Below are 11,254 nucleotides of genomic sequence, written 5' to 3' on the forward strand. Positions count from 1 at the left end.
AGAGCTCTGAGTCCACAGCTGGGGAAGAGTCGTCAGATGACAATTGAAGTAGGGGTCTGCCTCTTTCAAAGGGAAGCAAGAGTCTCATAGGGAAAGGAGATCCTGCACAGACCAATCCCAATCAGGAAGAGAGTCTTGTTGTCAATGAAAGCAATTTTTCTATGTCACATATCTGCCTATCTCGTGTTGTGAGCTATAAAGTACCCACCAGGGGGGGGTGGACCAAGAAAGAGGCAGGCGATTGGGTCCTTCCCATCCTCTGTGATGTCAGTCTCTTTGTCATTCTTTCACCCTTGCTGAGTAGCGAAGTGAGCATACTCAAGATCCAATTCATCAATCATTTGAGTTGGTACGAACATAGGAATCCAGACTCCGCTTGATTCGATCTTCAGTTTCGACCTTCATCAGTCAGGAAAAAGAAGAAGGACCCACTTATTCCACTCGGAGAGACCGAACCAGGCAACAAAAAAAAAGAAAAACTGAAGGAAGTTCTCTTTCCATTCCAACTAAACTAAGTGAAAAAAGGGGGAGAGCAAAACAGAAACACAGGAACAAAGAAACTATGTCCAAACCAACGAGTCCTTTGGTCGACTCTAAAGAATGTATCGGGAGTTGGGAGTTAGCCGTCTCATAGGAGTGATAGCTGGGTTTTTCACGGAGTTTCTTCGTACGATTGAAAAAAAGAGTGCTCTAGGTCGGAGAAAACAAGAAGAAGATTGTTCACCAGTCTGTCTCCCAACCTCTTTAAAGCAGCTACCTACCGTGATCTGGTCTTGGGACAGCATTGGCACCCCCGTTTGCTGGATCTTCTAGGCACTCTAAAGCGCTTCCACGAGAGACAGATGGACTTTGAGTTATAGACGGAGAAGAGCCTTTAGAGGATCAAGAGTGATTCCTCAATAAAAGAAATGGGATTTTGAGGGAGGGCTGAACGCGATGTATTGAAGGGTTCGCTTTCGCTGATCGGCGCCAGTCTTTCCTGCTGTGAATTTCCCAGGTTGGGAGGGGCCCTTTCCTTCTACCTTACTGAACCCATTCACCAATGATTGGATCACTCAAAGCTAAAGACCAATTCCTTCCTTTTAGGTGGTCTAGGTGGCTGGGATACTATGCCCTTCTTTTTAGAGGCTCAAAGACGAGTTCTTTGAAGGAAGCAAAAGAACCCATGTGTCTCGGATGAAGTCTACCCTCTTTTTGTGCCGGGAAGAAGAATGAGATCCAACTCAAAGTCAAGGAAAGCGGCCTAGACCACTGACTTTTGATGGAAGGCTTCTGAACATGGATTGGTCTGATAAAGCCAATTTTTTGGCGAATCAAATATTTTCTGAGAGCACTAGACCTTCTCTCTTTCAGGATTGATTCCCACTCACTGCCTGATGCAGGCTTGGCCCATGAGACCTATTGTCTTATTGTACTAGCTCACTTCACTACTTTGGAGGATGGGTTTTTCCCCTTTTTGGTTCGCAAACGCTCTAACCCATCGAGAAGCTCCATCCAAATTGGAGTTGATGTGAGCACTTCCCCAGAGGCAGAGGCTTTTTCTACAAAAGGGTGGGAGCATAAAATGTAGGTGAGTCAATTGCGTGTGGCCTTCAAGTATTTCGTATTGTAACAATATTCGATCGGCATCCAAACAAAGGTGCATGTACGGTTCCTAAGGACACCTTCTCTTCACTCCACTGCTTCAACAGAAATGGATCCATCATCTGCTACCCATGAGTAATAATGTTACGAATCTACCACTGATCCCGAGGTCAAGTATGAAAAAGAGAGTCAAGCAAGGTTTGATTCATATGTTCCATTTGAGTAAGCCTCTGATGCCCTGCGCACATAGCTTCTTGCATGCCCGATGGCAGGACAGATCTCCCAACCTGGAGTATATTCCCGGCCCCTTAGCTTAGCTTAAGATCTTCGTATTTCAAGTCCACCGGCATGGGACCTGACCTTGGGAATAATCCCCGCCCTGTCCTCTAAGATATGAGATCCACCCACACCCAAACCTGGAAAAGCGGCAGGCTCTAGTCGAACTCCATACCAGAAGAGAAGAGAACCCTTTCCGTTGGAAGAAAGAGAAAAGGGGCCGGGCTATGCACTTAAATAGAACCAACCCAAGATGCACTCAATAAACTATTATATATAGTCCTGGCCAAGAGAAGGCCACCAGATCAAGCTAGTAGGAATGGGTACTACAGCACCAAGAAAGATCGATGGAAAGGGATATGAAACTATTTTAGATGCACGCTCTACCTCTAAAGCAAGCTTATACGCACTCATAAAGGTGCCGTCTAGTGCCGTGAAGATAAACCGATTCTCTGACCATCCCTCGAGATAGCCTTTGATTCTCTTTAAGGATCCGGGAGCCATATAAGGATGAGTTAGCCGTCGGATATGATTCCTTCTTGGGAAGGGAATAAGGGGATCGAGAATGATGCTGCAAACAAGATAAGGGATTCACCAAGGCAGTATTACTATGGAAATGGTATAGAGCTAGCCCAGAAAAGAGAATCCATGGCATGGCTATTCACTCAATGAAAAGAGAAGGTCATAATCTGGAAACTATTCCAACACAGAAGGGTTCTACGCTAGGAATCACTAAACTAGACGAGCACTTCTCAAGTGCCAGCTAGGAAACTGTCTGTACTGTAAACCAACCTTGTCCCCACCCGTAGAGAACTTTTAGTAGATGGAAGCGAGCTCCCTAGTCCTATTCGACCCACTTGGAATTCCCTTATGTGAATCATTCATGTAGCATTGATATACGAGAATTTGAGATTGCTCCACCGGGCCTGACTAGTAAATACAGTATACGGGGAAGAGAGTCTTCTGAACCTGAAACCTATGAAGCAAGGAAATCACTCTACTTTGCAAGCTATTCCATTGGAAAGGACAGGTTTCTAAAGGAATGGGATTAGTACTACTTAATTAAGGAAGGGATGAGTGCTGTCTTCCAGGCGGGGGTTCTAGCAACTAAAGCAGTGGAAATGTTCTCGTTCTCTCATGCTTCAAAGCAAAGAGTTATGCCTGGCATTCCCATTTGTCTCTCTCTGTCGAAAGCTAGGTCAAAGGTGCCTGTGCTCGAAATGCAACATCACTCACTTGGTCTAGTGGGTCGGGGTTCATCAAGCTTTTCATCTCCTGAAGCCACAAGTCTAGTATAGAATCTGCTCTTTAAGGTCGAGAATCTGCTCTAGAAGGTCGATTAGGCCTTGTCATCATGTCATCGCACTCCACTGGTATCAAAGTTCTTGACCCTTTTCTTATATTACTTTAATTATATTATAGAAGTGTGCCCGGTCTTGTCTCAGCATTCGAGGTTGGATGTGTTTCCTCAGTCATCGTTCGAGGAAAGCAGAGGCCCTCATGGAAAGATCAAAGAAAATGAAAAGCACAGCCGCCTCTACCTAGAGCAAAGAAGCTTTGCCAGTCTTATCACCAGATTAACCATAATCAGCTTGAAGGTCCTTACTCTCAAATCGGATATCTCTTTCGTTCACAAGAATTGCTTATTATGTATGATTTGTGATTTGAAATTCTTTCTATTTACTATTTTGATGGAATTCATGAACGAGTAGATCAAAGAAAAGAAAGCAAAGCATTCACTCCAAAACTAAAGAACTAATCTACTGAGCTAGCCTTCCGTTATGCGCCAATGCTTGAACAGGACCGTTGACCTTTACCAAGCCAGTTTCCTATAATTGACCGATACAGTTCGCAAGGCGGATGTGACCAATGGATTTGAAGAAGGAACTCATTTTTTTACTGATTCTGACTGTTTACCAGAAGAGCGGTATGGTTCATAAGAGGTACTCATAATACAGATATCGTTTAACGAATTGCCCGATCGATTACCAATTCATTAAGCCTACCTATACCTCCTAAGGTTCCAGCCTACCTGTCAACCTGCTCTGACATACCCTTCTAGCTCACTTGAAAGGAGAGTTGTTGCTACTGTATGAAAGTCTCGATTAAAGAAAGGGATAAAAAGACATACATTCACTCGGTTTTAGCGTAGTTTTTATGTTTCCTTCCATTCATAAGAAGAAAGAGGTAATCTTTTAGCTCCGGGTCTGACTTATAAATAGGGTACTTGACCTTAGGATCGAATCAGGCTCTCCTTGGGATAAGCCAGAGAATGGATCAGCCGGGCGAAGTAAGTGATAGGATCTCCAGGATTCTAAATTCCATGCCCGGGGAAGTCTAAGAGGATAAAGGAGGATGTTCCCTGCAGGGAATTTCGCGGGGTTAGGATGTGCATGTTTACCAAATGAGCGGAAGACTTGACGCGAGCCAATGAAGCGCTGCTAAGGCGCTCCGGCTTTCCCCTGTTGAGTCGCTCTTTCCTGACCTTCTAAGTGAGTTCTAGCTTGAGCTGGCATAGTTTGTTCCGCTTGTAGGCCAAGGTTGAGAATCCATACGGAATGGACGAGGAATAAGAGTGCTCTTGGCATCCAGCTACTTTCAAATCTCTATACTTTACTACAACTAGATTTGACTAAGGAGAGGTGTGAGCCTCAATGCCAAGGAAGCAGGGCAAAGATGAACTCGTTAGCGTATAGGAACTACAGCATATGAAAGTTGGGTGGATACTCCTATTTAATTGGTTTAACCAGAAACAAAGGATAGGATTCAAAAAGTCAACCGGAAACCGAGCCCTAACCTTTAATTGAGTTCAATACCCCTACTACTAGTATTGGCGTGGGTTCGTATGTATACATTCGTATTGTCTTAGCGGTGACTTCGTATCCCGCCACATCCGATCCTTTGCTTTGCTTCCTTCTTACTTTTATGATTTTATTGACTACTCTTGTGCAGCTGGGATATAGTGAGTTGAGAAAACTTAACTAGTCTTTGTCATGGAAGGGAGCAACTTCTCTCGAGTACATACAATACTGAGGATTTATGAATAAGCTAACGTTACTAGTACATAGTGGATCTATGATAGTGATGTATGGACCACACCAACCTCCCTTTCTAGCCGTAATCGATAAGAAAGGAAGAAATATCATGGCATGTGAAAGCAATAAATCTATAATAAAATAGGTAAAGAAAGGCAAATACTCCAGGGTAATTGGCTTATACCACAATGTTACTCTGACAGGATCCTTGACAAAATAGTCTTGGCTTGTAACCCAGTATTTATTGGACAATATAACTGGCTACTGAATACGCGCGGCTATCCTGCTAATACTGGCAACCAAAGACATGAGGTTCTTCATACTAGCATAAAAGAAAGATTTGTTACTTTCCCTATGGTTTTCGAACGTTTTCAATAAAACCTTCTCGTAGAAGTATTTTCACAAAGTTTTCGGTAATATTAGTAGATGCTATTCGAACCCTTCCTTTTATTAAGATTCGAATTCTTATTCTTATTATTATCTAGTTATTCTTTTTTTCATGTATATGTGTCAGACACAATCTACTAATTGATCTATATTCTGATACCCTACTATATCATAGTCTCTACTACTAGTATTTTTAATACCTCAGGAGCTCATGACACTCTTTGAGTGAAATTCATAAGTCTCAATTCCCGAGCGATCGCACCAAAAACTCAAGTTCCTTTCGGATTTCCTTCTTGATCAATGACAACCGTCATCATATCATATTATCATACCGTTGTCATGTTTGAGTTCTTTACATGTACGTACAATTACAGCTCGTCTTACTTTCTGTCTGATCTTTCTAGAGGCATTTTGGGCACTGCTTCTTTGATTACAGCAACAATAACGTCACCAATATGAGCATATCAGTGATTACCAGCTCCTAAGATTCGAATACATATCAATTCGATAGCCCCACTCCGTTGTTATCCGCTACATTCAAAAGGGTCTGAGTGAGATGGATCTTGGAAGTCTGGTTTTTGATTGGATAGTGATCTCGGGCACGAGTGGTTGATCTTCGCGGGCCGTGAATGGCCATGGAAAGGAGTATTGATGTCAATATGTTCGATCGAGAAGATTGGACGATGAAAGACGGATCCTTTGTGGTTTGAATAATGGGCTGTGGTCTCGATATTGGGCTATGGGCTGATTGCTTTCTGTATGAGCCTCTTGTGATTGGGCTCTCGTGGACGGATTACCCGATGTGTACTCATCTTCCAACAAAGAGGAGAAGACATAACCAGAAGAATTGTGAGAAATAAGTCAATTTATCAAGTTTAGGCATTTCAATTTGGATTTCCAATAAGAAAGATAGAAAAAGACTCCTGCGCCCTCGAGAGCATTCTCTTTCCACTTGCATTTCTTCCTGAAGTTGGCTCAAAGACCTGTCCAGCCTTGATTTTCCCAGTTATTACTCGAGCGCGCTGAGGCAACTCTGAACTAAGCTCAGGGGAGGGGTAGTAGGTATGCTTCAAACCCTCCGGCACCTTGAAGAACGATGGCACTAGATCGGGAAAGATGAATGACCAATGAGGACAGGACAATGGGGGAAGTTGGTAATAGAGAATCCTCCCTTCTTCTTTGCTTTCTTGCCTGAAAAAAATCCAAAACTAACCATTGGAACCTCATGGGCTACCGAGTTAGGAGATTCATTTTATTTATTACTTTTACTTTTTTTTACTAAGTTATTCTAAAAGATAAGAGCTAACCGACCATCCTGATTGAATGTTTGAGTACTCGGAGTCTCTCGTAAGTATGGAAAGAAAGTCTCTTCTTTCCACAACTCCTAAATTTCCCATCAGCCTATCCAATCTAATTCCAGACAGAGTCAGTAGACCTTACTTTAGTGTAGGTAGTGTCAGATAATTAGGAAGTCTTGATAGTCTTTCGTATAATCTCTTCTTCAATCCTAGGAGCAAAAAAGGAATGTCCTTTAGGGACCTTTGGATACCAAGATTTCTGACCTCTTACTTTCGTAGTTATGAATTGCGGAATAGAATCAATTATGAAATTCATAAGTATATATCCCTCATCCCTATTGGTATCGGTTTGGGCCACTACCCAGAACCCTGCCAGAGCCCTATTTTTAAGAAGAAATTGACAGTCTTTTTTAGAACTAGAACTATGGTAAAATCCAGTATCGACAGGCCTAGTTCTTTTCCTTTGCTTATGCAGGGCAAGAATTTGTCGAGTTCAATCAGTACAATAAGAAATCCTAAGTATTTTTTTGGTCAGGCGACACCCAGATTTGAACTGGGGATAAAGGATTTGCAGTCCCCTGCCTTACCGCTTGGCCATGCCGCCAAGTCCGATCCAAAATCGAGCAAAAACTTATTCATCCACATTATTTTACTAATTTTTATTCGTAGGAGGGGATTATTAAACCCTTTTTGATTTTTTAGATCGTTGAATCCCTTTGTACTTATCCCTTTCCAATCCCTTTTAATAAATTCATTCCTGTTTTTTATTGGACCCAGTTTTATTCTCTTCGATTGATTGTATCTCAAAACACACATTGCTTAAATACCTTCTCTTTCTATTGAAAAGAGAAAGGATTTCCAGTCACAGACTGCCAAATTGAGGAAAAATTGGAACCATTAACTATATTATTAGTTATTATTTGTTATTTTGATATTTTCTATTTGTTAGTAGTGAACGGTTCTAAAATGGGTATTGTATCCCAAATAATGTTTCCTTAATGGCATAACAAAATCAAATTGATTTACGGCTAATCAGTATCAATTAAAAAAAAGAGAATTATGATATTGATATAGTGTGACCTGACCCCTGTTGCTCCAAGTGAAATTCTTTCTAGGGTTCTTAAAGATATTCTCCATTTTTTCCCTTTCCCTACAATAAAGTATAGTCTGAAGGCTAGCACGCACCATTCCTCGCTTATGATAATCTAAGGCCAAAAAGAAAGAAGGCTCACACCATAATAATACATACCCTTTTTCCTTGATCGTCCGGACTCCCCCCCGCCCCCCTCCCCCGCCCCCCCCCCCCCCCCCCCTCGATCGTCAAGGTCGTGGATTTGGATCGATTTCGGTTTTACGGGCTTCATACATTGTTAAGAAAAGTACTCGGCATTGGAAAGCATCACGTTCTGGCCACACACAAAAGAAGTCGGTGGAAGGTATGGAATTTCTCGGCTGAAGGTCAGAAAGAAAGCAATCGCCAGTGCTCTCGGTTCCAGCAACGAGTCTTTTCTCTGAGAATTAAGGAAAACAAACTAACCTTGTCTGTCTATGTTCACCTTGACATGAAAGACTCTTTTCCTAACCTGACTGTTCTACCTGGCTAGTTCACTTCACTTTTCGAGGGATCCTGGATTGGAGTTCACTTGTCTATGAGTGTCCGAACAGCTTCAGATCCTTCCAAGGCGCAGGGGTTCTCTCTCCATTCACTTTGAGCTGGGTTTCTTGTGATCTTTTTAGTAGTTTTTCCGTCCAATTTTATGGTAAATTAAGTCTTACACAGCTGTCCCCAAGGATGTCCATTCCATTCGGCAGGGACTCCATCTCGCATTCGATCTCCCTCCTTTCCCTGAAAGAGTCGAGGTCTCTCTGGACTTCTCTTTTGCCTCTCTCCCAGATTCAGAAAAAGGGAGGAAGAGGGCCTCTCGACGGGAGTGATTCCCCGAAAAGAGATCGTTCCCAGCATCCTCGAGTTCGTAGTCAAACTCACCTTCATCCACCTTTCATGGACTGGCGCGGGCAAGCGCCGATGTCTGGAGCAGGAGATGGAAGATTGGGTTGAGGAGGCTATCAACGAGTCATCAAAGGCGATAGATTGGTTATATTCGGATTCATTTGATTTTGATTTTCTTTTTTTTGGTTGTGAGAGGTCTAAGTCCACAGCTGGGGAAGAGTCGTCAGATGACAATTGAAGTAGGGGTCTGCCTCTTTCAAAGGGAAGCAAGAGTCTCATAGGGAAGGAGATCCTGCACAGACCAATCCCAATCAGGAAGAGAGTCTTGTTGTCAATGAAAGCAATTTTTCTATGTCACATATCTGCCTATCTCGTGTTGTGAGCTATAAGTCCCCCCGAGGGGGGGGGTGGACCAAGAAAGAGGCAGGCGATTGGGTCCTTCCCATCCTCTGTGATGTCAGTCTCTTTGTCATTCTTTCACCCTTGCTGAGTAGCGAAGTGAGCATACTCAAGATCCAATTCATCAATCATTTGAGTTGGTACGAACATAGGAATCCAGACTCCGCTTGATTCGATCTTCAGTTTCGACCTTCATCAGTCAGGAAAAAGAAGAAGGACCCACTTATTCCACTCGGAGAGACCGAACCAGGCAACAAAAAAAAAGAAAAACTGAAGGAAGTTCTCTTTCCATTCCAACTAAACTAAGTGAAAAAAGGGGGAGAGCAAAACAGAAACACAGGAACAAAGAAACTATGTCCAAACCAACGAGTCCTTTGGTCGACTCTAAAGAATGTATCGGGAGTTGGGAGTTAGCCGTCTCATAGGAGTGATAGCTGGGTTTTTCACGGAGTTTCTTCGTACGATTGAAAAAAAGAGTGCTCTAGGTCGGAGAAAACAAGAAGAAGATTGTTCACCAGTCTGTCTCCCAACCTCTTTAAAGCAGCTACCTACCGTGATCTGGTCTTGGGACAGCATTGGCACCCCCGTTTGCTGGATCTTCTAGGCACTCTAAAGCGCTTCCACGAGAGACAGATGGACTTTGAGTTATAGACGGAGAAGAGCCTTTAGAGGATCAAGAGTGATTCCTCAATAAAACAAATGGGATTTTGAGGGAGGGCTGAACGCGATGTACTGAAGGGTTCGCTTTCGCTGATCGGCGCCAGTCTTTCCTGCTGTGAATTTCCCAGGTCGGAGGGGCCCTTTCCTTCTACCTTACTGAACCCATTCACCAATGATTGGATCAGCCTCAAAGCTAAAGACCAATTCCTTCCTTTTAGGTGGTCTAGGTGGCTGGGATACTATGCCCTTCTTTTTAGAGGCTCAAAGACGAGTTCTTTGAAGGAAGCAAAAGAACCCATGTGTCTCGGATGAAGTCTACCCTCTTTTTGTGCCGGGAAGAAGAATGAGATCCAACTCAAAGTCAAGGAAAGCGGCCTAGACCACTGACTTTTGATGGAAGGCTTCTGAACATGGATTGGTCTGATAAAGCCAGTTTTTTGGCGAATCAAATATTTTCTGAGAGCACTAGACCTTCTCTCTTTCAGGATTGATTCCCACTCACTGCCTGATAGCAGGCTTGGCCCATGAGACCTATTATCTTATTGTACTGGATCACTTCACTACTTTGGAGGATGGGTTTTTCCCCTTTTTGGTTCGCAAACGCTCTAACCCATCGAGAAGCTCCATCCAAATTGGAGTTGATGTGAGCACTTCCCAGAGGCAGAGGCTTTTTCTACAAAAGGTGTAACAATGTTCGATCGGCATCCAAACAAAGGTGCATGTACGGTTCCTAAGGGATACAATTTTGTCCTAATCATCGAGAAAGATGAAATAAGTTGATAGCGCGATCTCGTACTAACACATACTCTCTAAATATTGAAGAACTTGCATGCGGCCTTCAAGCCACAACCGCGGTATGAGTTCTGATCTCAGACTTTGGTTTGGGGGCTGCTGGCCCCTTCGCGTCGACAAGGAAACTGTGGACGACAATGGGTTTAGAATTCGAATAAAACGAAGACCCTATCGAACAAATAGAGGAAAGGGCGGAAAGGGGAAAAAGTAAAGTATAAGCGACATATGGCACGAAAAGGAAATCCAATTTCGGTAAGACTTGATCTGAATCGTAGTTCAGATCCAAGTCGGTTCAGTGAGGGCGACCGCGAAAGTCACCGAATGGGTTCGGTCCGTCTTTTCCTGATCTTTGTTTGTCCCCCCAAAAAAGGCGTGAGAGGACGTTGCAGATGTCCGGGACGGACACGACTTCTTCTAACGCTAGAAGACCACAGGAAGAAACCCGGGACCAGAGCATGTCGTGAAAGACGCACACGGGGCGGGCGTGCTTCGACCGTGTCTCCGGGGCACAGTTGAATGTAGATATCATGAACGCGAGGATAAGGATACCAGGCCGAGAAACCCGGGCAAGTACTCCCCTAATGTGCCGATCGCTAGCGCATCCAGGGCCCCGGCGCCCAGCTCTGCTGGAGAGGCCGTCACTGATCTGAAAAGTGCGTCTGCGGTTCGGATAGACTGATTCTGCGAACGCCTAGCCCCAGGAATCAATAAAAAAACAAGTGCTAAGTTTCATTTCAGATCAGTGAATAAACCAAAAAAGAGACCTTTCTCGCTCGACGCCACACTATGCTCCGCTTCAACAAATGAGAGTTTTCGGTGGAACCGGTGAACCACGCGAGCTGGTTAGATGCGTGGGGCAGAGGGCTCGTAGT

General features: G+C 43.7%; 1 long non-coding RNA gene and 1 other non-coding gene across 2 annotated transcripts; one reads left to right on the forward strand and one right to left on the reverse strand.

Moving 5' to 3' along the window:
* Positions 1–1,426: 1,426 nt before the first annotated feature.
* Positions 1,427–10,800, forward strand: LOC125520047. The gene is made up of 2 exons (XR_007288401.1): positions 1,427–1,639; positions 10,306–10,800. It is a non-coding gene; the product is annotated as an uncharacterized LOC125520047 (long non-coding RNA).
* Positions 7,114–7,184, reverse strand: TRNAC-GCA. Its single transcript has one exon. It is a non-coding gene; the product is annotated as a tRNA-Cys (tRNA).
* Positions 10,801–11,254: the final 454 nt, after the last annotated feature.

Source organism: Triticum urartu, chromosome 7, assembly GCF_003073215.2.
Source record: "Triticum urartu cultivar G1812 chromosome 7, Tu2.1, whole genome shotgun sequence".
Lineage (NCBI taxonomy): Eukaryota > Viridiplantae > Streptophyta > Magnoliopsida > Poales > Poaceae > Triticum > Triticum urartu.